The sequence below is a fragment of the Perognathus longimembris genome, chromosome 5 (assembly GCF_023159225.1).
Source record: "Perognathus longimembris pacificus isolate PPM17 chromosome 5, ASM2315922v1, whole genome shotgun sequence".
NCBI lineage: Eukaryota > Metazoa > Chordata > Mammalia > Rodentia > Heteromyidae > Perognathus > Perognathus longimembris.
Window position 1 is genome coordinate 23,726,308 of NC_063165.1, and position 15,580 is coordinate 23,741,887.

The following is a 15,580-nucleotide window of genomic DNA, read 5'->3' on the forward strand; positions in this document are numbered from 1 at the left end:
CAGATTCATATTATGTAAATATGAGAGACATTTGAATTAATCAAAAGCTAGATGGTACAAGAAAGAATTTCCCATTGGAAATTTTACATAGGAAAATTCTTGCTGACAACTACCTTTTGGGAATTCACTGAAATTTGTGGTAGTTTATTTAACAATCTGTTGAAAATAAAAAATAAAAACAATAAAAACAATAAAGAATCACCACACAAAAACTATCAGGAAATAAGAGTAAATTTTTCTGTCAAGTATGTTTTAGTTGTATTAACCCTCACTCTTTTCGTATATAGAATATTATCACTTTGCCTTTTTCTAATTTACTTTATTGTTGTTTTAGGGGTGATAAGCGAAAATATGGAACACCTCATGAATTTGCATGTCTTCCTGGTTCAGGGGACATGCTAATCCTCTCCGTATTGTTCCAATTTTAGTATATATGCTACTGAAGAGAGCACTTGACTGTTTTCTTAATCTAGAAATTCTTTGTAAATTTGTAAATATGTGTTCTACAGAGAAAACAAGACTTTCCTATTGGAGCCCACGATCACAACAAAGAAAGACTGATAACAAAGATGAGTGTTCTTCTTTGTGTGGATGATGGAAATAAAGTGGAAATGCTAGTGTCTCATTATAATCACACAAAATTGCCATCACTAGAAAAGCACTATAAAGATAAAATACATAACACATCTTCATAAAAGGAAATAAATTTTATTTGAACGTGACAAAGATAACTTCAACAGGGCAGGGGAAGACAATTGAAGTCAACAGGCACACAGAGACTGATAAGTTTCCTGTTGTTCAGGGGGATGGATGTTCAGAAACAGTCCTAAATTCTCAGGGAGTTGCACAAAGGATTCTGCACAAAGCTGAGAACTGCAAAAGGATATATACCTGAAAGTACTTGTATGATTCTCTCTGTATCTCTCTGTCTCTCTGTCTCTGTCTGTCTCTTTCTCTATGTATGTATGTATGTATGTATGTATGTATGTATGTATGTATGTATGTATCTATCTATCTATCTATCTATCTATCTATCTATCTATCTGTGTGTATGTGTGTGTGAGTGTATGTGTGTGTGTGTGTGTGAGTGTTTGTGTGCAAGCTACCTGTTCCAAAAAGGAAAGAGGCTTAGAAAACTGACACATATTTGTTATGCTTGCAATAATGTGTCTGAATTTTCAAAGCTAGTGAGTCATAGAGCCTCCTGCCAAGTATCTCATACTTTTTACCTCACTTTTACTCCAGGTCTATTTTTTCAATTTGTGCAGGTGCACACTTGAAAATACTTACCCTCAGAGCTATTGAATACCCCTTGGGTTTACCCTGGAACTATATTTATTGGCTTGTAAAATTGGAAATTTCAAATAATTGATTAAAAAGGGTAAATGAATGGTAAATAAACTGGTGACTAAATATTCTGAGTATTCACTCTTCTCTCTGTCTGTATCTGTCTCTGTTTCTGTCTCTCTGGGTTTCTGCAAAGACATTGCCCAGACTAACAAAACACTCAGTAAAATTTGAATTTCAGATAAAAATCCATTTTTTCTTATGGCCATAATCTGTGCAATATTTGGAGTTTATATTAAAATTCTTTCTGAAGGTCAGTTTTAAATATAAGACGTTTTATGCACCAAAATTACATTAAAGAACAATTCTCCATTATGTTCTAAATGTCTTCTCAGTGTGTCCAAATAAGAATGAGTCGCATTTGCCCCTAGAATTCATGATCAGCAAAATTCTGAATCGAATTGCTTGTTTCTATTTCCATTTTTGTTATTTCTTAATTGTTTTTCTTAGAGATCAAAACTCATATGCTGTGACAAATCAGAATATCATCATGGAATATCATTGAAAAGTTATAGTAAAAAGCCTACCCTCTAGATGAAATTCTGGTATTGGGCTACTCAACAGCAATTAGAATCTCTATTATTTAATGCATTTTTATTGTTACTGTAAAGGTGATTTTCAGAGAGATTACAGTTATATAAAGGTTCATTTTTGAACAATAGCACCCTGTTCCCCCCCCCTTGCACTCTTCCCCTCTTGTCCCCACTCACAATTTATATAGTTCTTTTTCAACATAGTGTCTAGTGAGTACCACTCATATATTTTTTCACACTTTGTCCCTCCATTTTTATAGCCCTTATTACCTTCCTAAATACATAAACAGAAAGAAAAGAAAACAAAAAGAGCAACAAAGAAAAAAAAAGACCCACTTGTTTCCATTTCCTGGTATTCATGTTGATAAATATTATTTTATATGATTAGATGCACATAGGTACTATGCCATTGTGATCCTCTTCTAAGAATTTGCTCCTTTGTTTTCAAACTTCAATGGTGTGAAAACCTAGAGACTTGTATAATTTGTCATGTCCCACTGTTGTTTTGTCTTGTCCATTCAGTGTGCTTACTTCCAGATATATGGCACTTTGTAGTTATTTTTCACTTACAAATGGAAGCACACTTGTTAGCTATGTTTCTTTGGGTATGGACTTGTTCACTTAATATAATTTCCTCCAAGTCTTTCCTTCCATTTCCTTACAAATGGCACCATATCATTCTTTCTGATGGATGTTACTTACATTGTGAGATTTCCTTCAGGACAAAATTTTAATTGTTAACTCATATCCATGATTTTTTTCATATATCATGCCATCTGAAAATGAAGAGTTTCATCTATACTCTGCACTCCCTTCCATTTTGATTTTTCACTCCATTATTTTCTTTTGATGATCTCCAGAAAGTGCTGCATAGAAATTTTAGATATGAGTACTCTTGTCATGTTCCTGTCTCTTTCACTGATTCAACAACATTTGCTGTCAATATAAAAAGTAGATTTTCTTCTAAATAATTTGTGGGGTTTTACATCTTATATATCTTAACTTAATTTTAACTCCTTCGATATATGAATATAATAATAAATTTAATTTAATCTGCACGTTTATTGAATAATAATAAATATTTTCTAATTTACAGACATTGTAGTCAATGGTACTTCAGGTTAATACCTAAGAGTCATAAGAATATTTTCATACAAATATAATAAATGGTTGTTTATGAGGAGTAATTACTTATTTCTCACAGAAATGGACAAGTAAATTTGATGTTAGGTGAGGGCTTATTTTTCACAAAATACTTCTTTTTACTTCAATTTTTATGATATAAGTGAGGAGAAAGTTCACTTGGGCCTATTTCACAAGGACAGATATCCCATTAATGAAGGCTCTGCCCTCATGATCAGAGATCAACAGCTACAGGTCTAAACTTTTAGGAACCTCATATATGGAATAAACTTCAACATAAAAATTGTGTGAGGACACAAAATTCTAAATTGTAGCATTAAATATCTTCCAAATTGAAGTATAGGTAAAACAAAATTCCAATCAAAATAATGGCAGAATTCTGAAAAAAATGGGAAAGAAATTTATAAGATTAGTACTGTAGTAAAAGTGAGACATAACATTCATTCTTAGAATTTTTTTTTAAAAAGTATTTGAAAAGTAAGTAAAATCATGGCTAGTCAAATGTCATCCTAGAACTTCCCCTGTGTGTATGAAGAGATTTTTTTTAGTGGTTGTCCTTTATTGCCCCAAAAGATAATAGTAAGAGATTAAACCCAGTAACAAGTTCTGGGTCCCCCTCTTTATCTTCTCCAGGTTATAGCTCACATCTTCCCACTAAACCATGTTTACCCAAGAAGTTTTCTCATGATCCATTCTGAGAACGCAATCTAAGATGTACCAATGAAAGGCTGGATTTTAAAGCAAAAATTTTAATTTCATTCTGTTTCATTTTTGATTTATCAAATGTTGTTTCTTTTACTTCAGGACCACATGCTGGCTTAATTTCTAAATAACAAGAAATTGTTATATTTCTTTGATAAAAACTATTCTGGGTCTCAATGCAATACTGGATATTGTCATAAGATACCTGTTAAAATACATAGAAAATATGCCCCCAAGAATTATTCCTATGTGAACTAAATTATTTAAAAGATGTGTGAATGTAAGTTTATTAATTTGTATGTCGCATGACTGTGACTCAGTTTATCTGTTTTCATTTAAATTATTTAGTATAATTTGCTACTGTCCCTAGGTGTCATTTCAATTGGTTGATGGTGCTCATTGAAGAACAAGCCTTTCTCTTTTTTAAAAATTAATTTTACTTTATTGTCAAAGTGAAGTACAGAGGGGTTACAGTTTGATATATAAGTCAGTGAGTACATTTCTTATCCAACTTGTTACCTCCTCCGTAATTTTTCCCCTGACTCCAGCATCCCCCTTTTCCTCTTTTCCTCATAAGTTGTACAGTTGTATACACCAAATGGTTTTGTAATTATTGCTTTTGGAAAGGTTTATCTTTTTGTCTTTTGTCACTTGATTTTGGTATTCCCTTTTCCATCCCTAGTTCTAATACATGTATACACAGTATCCAGGGTTCTAAGATCAGATACAGTGATAGCAGGGGTAAAACAACTGGAAGGGAATACAAGAGGGAAAAAAGGTACTGTTTCACATGGCATTTTGACAATAATTACAACAATGATATACCACATACATACGTACACAAGGATCTCCACTAAATTAAAGTTTCTAAAAAAACCTGGATTATAATTTTCATACAACCCAATAAGTAATTCACTCTAATAATTTCTTAATAGGTCAAATATCAAGCTTGAAATTCATTTAATCGAAATGCATGTACAGTTATGTGATAAATATAAGTGTCCAGAGTTACCAATATACTCCAACCAATTTATATCTACTATTCTTTAATTTCTTAGTAAAAATCAGTTTTAGGCTACTTCTATTATCTCCTAGAAAAATATTTTTGTTTTTATTTCTTTGAAGTAGTAGTGCAAAGAAAATAGCCTTTAACAATGCAGTTTATGAAAATAATGCATCTCGATCAGTGTCATCATTTCATCGTCCTTATATTTCTTCAACACACCCCCTTTCCTTACTTTTCTCAATTTCATGATATTCACAATGAGTTCTTGAATGAACTCTACCCTACTTTCTCCCATCATTCTTATATTCTTGGCCCCAGAAGATAATTTATTAAAAGTAATAGGGAAGGCTAGTTCAGATTCTAAGTTTCATAGTATGATTTTTTTTATCCAATTTATGAACTATTGAAAAATCTACATATTCCAATCAGTGTTCTTTTGTATGAAATTATGTATTAACTTGTTTTTAAAATAAATATGTAAAATTATAAACACATAAATAGACATATTATATAATATATAGTATATAATAATAAATGTAAGTTAAATAGATATTTAATATTAAGTCTTTTGCTCACTTCTGGGAAATTAATTTTAATAGAAGTTGAAATGGCAGAGAAAGTTTTTTCAATACATTAATAATAAATGTTATAATTGTACTTTTGTATTTCTACGGTTTCCTTTATTGTAGAAAATAATCTTAATATAAGAGTGAAATTAAATGTACATTGCAAGTCTATAGAGAACAAACATAAGGAAAACATTTAGAGAAAAATCCATTAAATGAAAATTATTTTAAGTTTCAAAGAAATCTTTTAAATTATTCTGAAATTTCAGACTTCCTAATACTGAAGGCAAAGGGCAGAAATAGAGTCCAAAGAAGCAATTTTACCTGACACTAAAAATGGAATCTGCCTCAAATGATTTAATTTCTCTACCCTTTTGTACTTCTCATTTTTATATGCATTTCAGACAGTTCATTACTACTTCAATTCTTGGAATCTTTGAAGTAGGTTATAAAATCGATGAGAGGACAGGTGTGAAACATGAATAGCAGATTGAGTGAGGAAACGATTTCTGGTAATACACAGTTGATTTCTCTTTATTTCCACTATATATCTCTTTTCCTTCTCTTTTTCATAAACTATCTTCATTCATCATTTTTTCATAACATTGCAAATGTTTTCTTTTCCTATTTAAGGACAACTTGCATAAATATCTGCCTATTTTGTTGTCTTTGGTAACTTTCTCATAATTGTATAACATGAACAATGTGATCATTTTTTTAGCCTAAAATCATTAATTTCCTAGAGTTCAAATAAATTTAGAACATGGAAACTAAAGTTCTTACCAAATCCTGAAAACACCACATTTTCTTGCACTTTGAGCATTGATTAGATAATGGACTCAGACAATAGGATTGTTAGATTTATACCTAAAAACCCATGCAAAAACTTGTATGTCATTAGAGTGATGAATGTGAATTCCTGCTGACTTCTGCCATGAGTTTACCATGTCATTTGCTGGAAAGTTATCTATTGACATTGATTTAAATTGGTCCCCATCAAATGCCACATCTTCATGACATAAGACTGAGTTATAGTCATCACTAGTCTTCCGCACTGTAGATATTGAAATAACATTGCTTTACAGTAGCCTTTAAAATTAAAGTTAATATGCAAGATGTGAAGTAAGAGTAGTGAGCCAGGGACATGTTACTGAAGAATTCTGTGCTTGAGAACAAATATGACACAGAGTTGAGTGACAACTATCTTTAAAATTCTAAGAATAGTTATATTTTCAAGGCGAAGGCTAAAAAACACCTTCTATGGTTTCAAGCTAGTAAATTTCCATGGTGAGCCCTGAAGAATTATACAGGCAGATATGATTAAGCTAATGATGACAAAAACATTTCTATTTTAGCTTTTCTCTTGAAATAAGTCAATGACCCTATTGATAGTGTTGTGTTATTTCTGGTGACATTTTGTTGTAAGGAAAAACACAATTTCTCCAAATGTTTTATAAAAACAAAATAAATGAGAGAAAAGAGAAAAATCTATGCAATATCTGCCTCAAAACAATAGGTGATTATATTCCAAGTTGTTTTTGTTCCCAAAGAAATACTGAATTTGAAAGACTATAAAAATACACTGTGATGTTTCTTGGCAGCCTAGATTTTATGCCAAGAAAATGTCCCAACTAGAAATTTCCAGGTAAGCAAGATGAGATAGGAAGTTATGGAAAATAATAGATTTTCATTCAACTTACTGTTATTCTCTGTTATCAATGTCACTAAAAATTAAGAATATATTCATGAAGTATATTTTATGAATGTACAAAATAAAGTGTACTCAAACTTTCACTATTTTTACAGTACTGAACTCTCCTCATTATACTTAAACTTCTATTATATCCCTATTTTATATAAGACATACTTCACAGAGATATAATACTTTCAAAATTCAATTAATAATTACTAAATCTAGAATTTATACATAGAGCAATATATCATCAAATACATCATTACATATTATCATTACATATTATCTCTGGTTTTCAACATAAATAGTATTTATTATCTCAAGGGGGGGATACTTATATACTACATTTTACTGCCTCTCTATCAAGCTTCTTTCCTAAAGAAATACATACATAAAGAAAGACAGGGGTGTCTTTTTTATTATTTAGTGAAAAACTGAATTTTGAATTTTGGACTATTTAAATATCTTGCCTAAGGTCACATAGCAAGTGACTAGCAAAATTTAAATGAAAATGTAAAAGTGATTTGAATATATCTAGCAGTGAAGATTGTAATTTAAAACATGCACATTATTTGAATGCTTCTTTCCTGCTGGGGGTATTTGATTAAAAAAGACAAGGGGAAGTATAATCAAATTATCTATTTATTCTGCCTTGCCCTAGAGAGGGGATTTAATAGCCTAATAGCAGGTTCAGTGGGAAGACTATGACCTGTGATTTATTCTGTTTTTATTTTAAACTCTTTGTAATAAAAGACAAAAGTTGAAACAAAAATAGACAACATTAATAAAAACAATATACCTTTTTGCTGATACTTATTTGGAAGGAGTTCTTTAAGAATTCACTCATTAATCTGTTAGAGTAGTACCAAATTTTGTTGTTTCTGTCTGTCAAAGGTTAAACTATGCATTTCAAAAAATTTCTACAGTCAAACATTATTTTGATTCATTTATGGGAAACTCTAATGTCTTACTTCTTGTAGTCTATACTAATACCTCTTCTCAAGTTATCTATTTCAACATAGCCAATCTTATAAATTATTATGCCAAGATCGTAGTTCTCTCAGCTCTCAATAATCTTTATCAATCTACATTCTCTCTCTATATATGTGCACACATATATGTGCATCTATGTGTGTAGGCAAATATGTGTGTGTGTGTGTGTGTATATGTGTGTATATAGATGTATGTATATTTTGGCAGTGTTTGAATGCGAACTCAGGATCTTCTGCTTGCTATAAAAGCATTATATTGCAGGACACTGGTGGCTCTCTACTTTAATCCAAGCTACTCAGAAAGCTGAGATTTGAGGAATGCAGTTCAATTCAGCCTGGGCATCAATGTCTGTGAGACTGTTATCTCCAATTATGCACCAGAAAACAACAATTGGCACTGTGGCTCAAAATGGTGAATCTCTATCCTTTAGGAAAAGAGCATGGATACAGAGACCCAGCACTGAGTTTAAACCTCAACCACACACACACACACACACACACACACACACACACACACACACACACACACACACAGAGAGAGAGAGAGAGAGAGAGAGAGAGAGAGAGAGAGAGAGAGAGAGCACATTATATTTCTTAAACCATGCCTCAAGCCCTTTTTTTTTTTTTTTTTGGCCAGTCCTGGGCCTTGGACTCAGGGCCTGAGCACTGTCCCTGGCTTCTTCCCGCTCAAGGCTAGCACTCTGCCACTTGAGCCACAGCGCCGCTTCTGGCCGTTTTCTGTATATGTGGTGCTGGGGAATCGAACCTAGGGCCTCGTGTATCCGAGGCAGGCACTCTTGCCACTAGGCTATATCCCCAGCCTCAAGCCCTTTTTTGAACTTTTTCTTAGTTATTTTGCAGATATGTCTGGAGGACTTTAGTCTGAAAAACATCCAATTACTCTCTTTCTGGCATTGCATTGCATACTTTTATTTAAAAATGCTTCTTTCTCATTAAAAAGCTGTATGCCCAGCTGGGAATATGGCCTAGTGGCAAGAGTGCTTGCCTCATATACATGAAGCCCTGGGTTCAATTCCTCAGCACCACATATATAAAAAAGGCCAGAAGTGGCACTGTGTCTCAAGTGGTAGAGTCCTAGCAAAAAGAAGCCAGGGACAGTGCACAGGCCCCGAGTTCAAGCTCCAGGACTGGCAAAAAAAAAATAATAAGAAGAAGTTATATGCCAAACTCTTGAATCCTAGCATTTGATATAAGTTTTATTTTTATCTAGAGAAATACAATCCACAAGGTTACTTAAAAAGAAATCAGAGTTAATGATTTTACTGTCACTAGGATAAAATTGAAAATTATTTATGCTGTATATTCTGATCATATTCAAGTGATCCATTTAGATAATGACAACTCAAATATGTCACACGAATAAGTTTCTCATACCCTCATCAAATGCAAGAGTGCAAGTATGGAAATTAAAGATATCACAAAATATGTCCCTTTTTTGATATTGTCACTAAGACCAGTACTAGAATATATACATACATATATGTATAGATATGTGTATATATATATATATATATATATATATATATATATATATATATATATATATCTTTCCTCAAGTAACCAAACTTTTGGGAAAGTCCACAGAGTGAAGAAGGAGTCCTTCCCCTAAAAGGATGGCTGCAGCAATCCTCCTTGAAGAAGCAGTGCAACACACAAGTAAGTCCAGTCTTCAGCACTGCCTACTCTATAACCCTTTCTATAGCTTCTGGGAAAAGGCGGTCTTATGACTTCCCATTAGGTTTTGTGTTTTCTTTGTTCTATGTTACCAAAAAAAATATAGGTAACCAAATTATATTTCCAAACAATACTTCAAATTTTCTGCTCCATATCACACAACCACATAAAAATATAGACCTTAAAAGTAAGGTTTTTAAAACATTTGACTATGCATATTTTCTTCCTCAGCATGAGCACTTTATATTTTATTGTTGTAGACTAAAGAATTAGAAAAAGAAATCTTTAAGCTGACATATAAGACACCAAATGTTTACCTCTAGGAAATAATGGAGTTTAAGACCATGTTTTTAGTAAAGATCTCCAGCAATGCAGGTTTACCACACAGAACTCTTCTACATGCTACTTCCTAAGTGACTGTAAGTAACCAAGATCTTTCTTGTGGACTATGTGAGCATTTGGAATGAAGGCACACACTTTCTCCAATACTTCCTACCCAAGGATTGATTACAACAGAGTACTGGTGGTTGGCCAGCAGAATCCAAACATGGAAGATTTTGTAAAGAATGTTGGATATTTTACTCTGAGTTTCACAAAAGTCTTAAGTCTTTTCTCTCCTATCTACTTTATTGTTCCTGTAAACTCACAAGTACGAGATCTAACATGGCATTCTTGAGGCATCTGATCTTTGTCTTCATAGCTTTTGATGTTTAATGTTGTATGTGAACTGAAGGGCCTACTAATTCCCAGAAGTCTAGTAAAATGTTGTTTCTGACCATGTCTGGCTCAGTAAGAGATTAGCATTAGAGTTTGTAGGACTGGTGAATATATGAATGTGTGTGTGTGTTTTATATCACATGTGTATATCATGTAAATCCATACATGCTTACATATATATATTGCACATAGACAAATTCTTGTATTCATTTATATCTACTATTCTGTTGAATTAGGGTCTCTGGAGAATTCTCACTAATACATGTATTATCCCAAATAATTGTTTTGCACTTCTGTATTTTGATATTTACATTCCGTGACTCCTAGACTGATGTCAATGTCCAAATATCCAAAATTGTTCCTCAAGTTCATATAACATTGTACAATAGACTCTGGTGGATCTCTATAATCCTAGCTACTCAGGAGGCTATGATCTGAGGATCAAGTTTTGAAACCAGCTCTTATCTCCAATTAAGAACCCAAAAGGCCAGAAGAAGTATATCTATGGCTCAAATGGTAGAGAATTATCCTTGAGCACTAAAGGTGCAGAACAGCACCCAGGACCTGAGTTCAAGCTCCAAGACACACATACACACACACACACACACACACACACACACACACACACAAACAGCTCAACAAGTTAATGGATATTTTGATGGTTACATTTGAAATTGTGTGTTGTTCTCATAAAAATGTGAGATGTCAGAATAATTAAATGTGCAAATATAATTAATTAATTTATTTGTGCCTTTAAATATTTGATGAAATTGAATTATGCATTTATGCACTCTATGTTCACATGTGAGATCATGCAACTGACAGACAGTTAAAATTGTATTTTGTTTCCTCCCAGGAAAATTTCCAAAGTATCTTACTATTTGCAGATTTTAAAAATAATAACAAATGGAGCTGTAGTTCAAAGTGGTAGAACACTATCCTTGAGCAATATAACTCAGGGATAGTGCCCAGGCCCCAAGTTCAAAACACATGACAGACAAATATTTAAATAAAATAACAACACAAAATTGTACTTGAGCAGACCAATTTACTCCATCAGAATCCATTTGATGTTCCTAATTTTCACTTTTTAATTCAGAAGATACAAAGTACACCCTTTAAGGTATATGGAAATTTAACTTTGTTCTAACATGGATTATGATGAGACATAGGATGATATTACTGTAGCTTCATGATGTTAATCAATATTAGTCATGGTGTAAATTAATCAATTTGAGGACTTTAGCAATTTAAAAAACAGAATTTATAACCATTATTGGAAACTTGACAACTGAAAACTTATGATTGCTATTGTGGCAAAAATGTTGCATTTTAACATGGCAGATCTTTATCCAACCAGTTTCTTTCCAAAAAATCTAATTCAAAACTCAAAAACAATTCGACTAGTTATAGCTTTTTATTTTTTTGCTAATCCAGAGAACAGATTTTTTTATAGACCTAAATCCATCCCAAATGAAAAGGAAATTAACTGAGAATTAAGATTTGTACTTCCTAATGTTGTCTACCTTTGGACTTATATAATTTGTTTCAGTTCAATTTCTCTTCTTAAACCTTAAATAAATGTTACTAGAGTATATTCTCACTGTGATTTATTTACACAATTATGGCAGAAACAATATCACGCCAAGTAGTTTCTGTGAGATTGTTGTGCTTTCTAAAATAGCTGTGAAACTTCTTTATATAATGTAGCTAAGAAATTTGTATCTGTTAATATTGTTTTAACTTGTTAACATAATTTTGTGAGAAAATTATGATGAAATAGAAGGTGGGAGCAAAATAAGTGAAGAATTTCAAAGCAGATACCCTGGAAACATTTCAGGAAGGAATATTTACTGCATCAATACTTACTAGACCATATGTTGTAAACTAACTGTACAACTTGGGAATGGAGAGTGGAGAGGAGGGAAGGTGGAAGAAAAATGAGGTAAGAAGTTTGACAAGGAGGTAACAAGTTTGACAAATAATGTGCTTAATACCTTATGTATGCAACTGTAACCCCTCTGTACAGCACCTTGATAATAAAATTAAATTTAAAAAAGGAATTAATGCAAAAAAAGCTTATTCACATTCTTAGTAAATGAGTATACAGCTTAACCAAAGGAAACATTATATTATATTTTGATTCAAAAAGAACTTGACAAAAATGGGAACAATACCTTCTCAAATTGATTGTTGCATATATACCTCTAAATTATTTACGAAAAGTGTGCTACATCCAAGAAAATGCAATGAGAATATGTTTTTAAAACATTATAGCTATAAAAGTGAGGAGATATAAGAGTGCATTAGGTAAAAAGAAGTATAAGCAAATTAATCGAAAACATTAAAAAAAACTTTACGGCATTGTGTGAATGCACTTATCTTCATAAAATCAGATAAAGTGAATTTATCATAATAAAAGTCAGCAAAATTAAAAGGGAAGTATCAAATTTTTGAAAAAATATGCTCATTGTGGTTAGTTATCACATATAATAAAAATTAGAAATCAACCATGAAAAGATAAACTGATAACAAAGCAATAGTCAGAAACAAGTCATTTAGACTTGCAAAATGCAAATTGGAGGCAAAATATGCTCTATTAATCTCAAGAGCAGAGCAATATTTTCTTTTTACATGAAAATACCTATGTCTCAATCTCTGGATCCAGAAGTGTTAAGTAACATGCCACAAAGTAATTGAGGCTGCTGATAGAATTAGTTGGGCAAAATAAGTAACAATAACATAAAGAGATTGTCTTAGGTATCCTTGCTTATTTTTTATCAAAATGTCTTCAAGACAAAGGAGAAAAACAATTTAAAAATATCCGAAGATCCACAGAGAGAAGCTACAGGCAAAACAAGCAGGTTTTACAAGTTGAGCTGTGATGTACATAGTTGTGCTGGTGGCTTTAGTGTGGGCTTGCTTGTAGTCTTTTGGGTAGGTGCCCAAAAGTGGGGCTGCAGTTTTGTAGGGGAGCTCTATGTTTAGCATTCTTAGGAATCTCCTCACTGCTTTCCAGAGGGGTTGAACAAGTTTGCATTCCCAACAATGTAGTAGGGTTCCCTCTTGGCCACATACTGTCCAGCATTTGTTATTATTGGAGGTGGAATCTCAATGTTGTTTTGACTTGCGTTTCTTTTATGGTCAGTGATGTAGAGCACTTTTTCATGTGACTCTTGGCCATTCTCATTTCTTCTTCACAGAAGTTTCTTTAGCTCTTTAGCCCATTTGTTGAGTGAGCTGTTAATTCTTTGATTATTTATTTTGGAGGAATTTAATTTTTTGAGTTCTGTGTAAGATATCAGGCCTTTATCCATTGTATGGCTGGTAAAGATCTTTTCCCAATCTGTGAGCTTTCTGTTTATCTTGGAAGCTACATCCTTTGCCCTGCACAAGATGACATGTAACAAACTAAAACTAGATCACTATTTATCACCCTGCACCAAAATCAATTCCAAATGGATCAAAGACCTAGAAATAAAATCAGATACCCTGAAAAGACTACAAGAAAGAATAGGAGAAATTCTAGGGCTCCTTGGAACTGGAAGAAACTTCCTCAACAAAGGCCCAGAAATGCAACAAATCAAAGAAAGGTTGGACATGTGGGTCTGTATCTTGACAGATTTGTAGGACAAAATGTTTGACATGAATAGTTGAAAGGGAAGGCACATTTGCTTCCTTACTGATGTCTGTGTCTTCATTTTCATTGGAGTTAACATTCTCCCTCCTTATGTAACAGACAAAATATTAAATGTGATAAAGCTTATATTAGTTCAATAACTTAATGTTACACATAATGCAGATATAAGAATGCCACCAAATCTTTGTCTTAATATATAGGCATATCTAGAGATTTTTTCCTAGAAAAAATGAACATGAGTTATAAAATTTTAGTACATGCATTATGAAGCATAAAAAAAATCTGTGATGTATTGTTCATACAATTACTAAATATACATTATCCATTTTTGTCTTTCTTTTTTGTGTTTTAGTAGTAGTGGTGTTGAACTCAGGGCATCATGCTCTATAGGGAGGCACTTATCATTTTTAATACACCCCTAGCTCTTCCTGCCTTTGGGTTTATTTTTTATCGTTTTTTTTTTTTTAATAAGGATTAGCCTTTGTATCTGATTCCAGCTTAAGTCTGTCCATCACTTACTACCTCATCCCCTGCACACACACATATGTGGGATTACAGACATGTGTAACTATGCCCCCATTTGTTTTGTTGATTTGGGAGTTCTTTGCATGGATTGCCCTCAAATCATGATCCCCTGCATCTCTGCTTCCTTAGTTCCTTGGATCATTGGCTTGTGCAATCCAATCCAGCTATATTTTACCACATGTCCATTTCTGTGTGCATTAGTGACACTTTTCTTTTCTTTTTATGGTGATTCTGAGGGTTCCACCCAAGGCTTCCCATTCAAGCACTCTACCATTTGATCCATGTCCCAAACAGTCTTCCCATCATTTTGGTTTTAAGATAACTCCTCCTAAATTTTGTTCAGGCTATCATTGAATTTATGGTGGGCCTGTCTCTACATCCCAAGTAGCTTGGATTTATGGTATGATCTATAGTGACTAAATATATCACTTTATAAATAATTTATGAATGTAGTTTATCAGTTTAGACTGATATTTTTTCTAGTCAGCTACTAGTTGGTTAGAAAAACTATTATACATTGAATAAAAACATATTAATGGCAATTAACTGAAAAAATCTATTGTGCTTTGCAAATGTGATTGCAGTTGCTTCAATGAGAATACAGTGGCATTATATCTTATGGTCTTTTTTAAAACACTATATATTTCTATTTAGTAGGAGATTATATGATTTATATAACAAAATGTATCTGAATATTGAGAGTTTTCCCACAGAAGCATTGGTTTACATGGCATGGCAAGAGTTCAGATTGAGAAAGGAGTTTTTTTTACTATGAATTGAAAATACCTTCCTTAATGTCAAAATTGAAGCAATAAAAACTGCACAATAGATGAGTACAACAAGTTATTAGTATACCCAAGGATTATTTACTGGATGTCACTCAGCTGCATGCATCCTGTATGTATGTCTTAGCAAGTGAGACAAAGCAGAGGAGACTCCTTTCCTTTCCTTCATAAATTTGTCATTTATTGGGCATTTTGACAATAAGTAAAGAAGCAAACACAAATGGTATTGTCACTTT

The 15,580-nt window shown here is 32.6% G+C and overlaps 1 non-coding gene across 1 annotated transcript; it reads right to left on the bottom strand.

The window, feature by feature from the left end:
• Window positions 1-345: 345 nt before the first annotated feature.
• On the bottom strand, window positions 346-452 carry LOC125352139. The gene has a single exon (XR_007211133.1). It is a non-coding gene; the product is annotated as a U6 spliceosomal RNA (small nuclear RNA).
• Window positions 453-15,580: the final 15,128 nt, after the last annotated feature.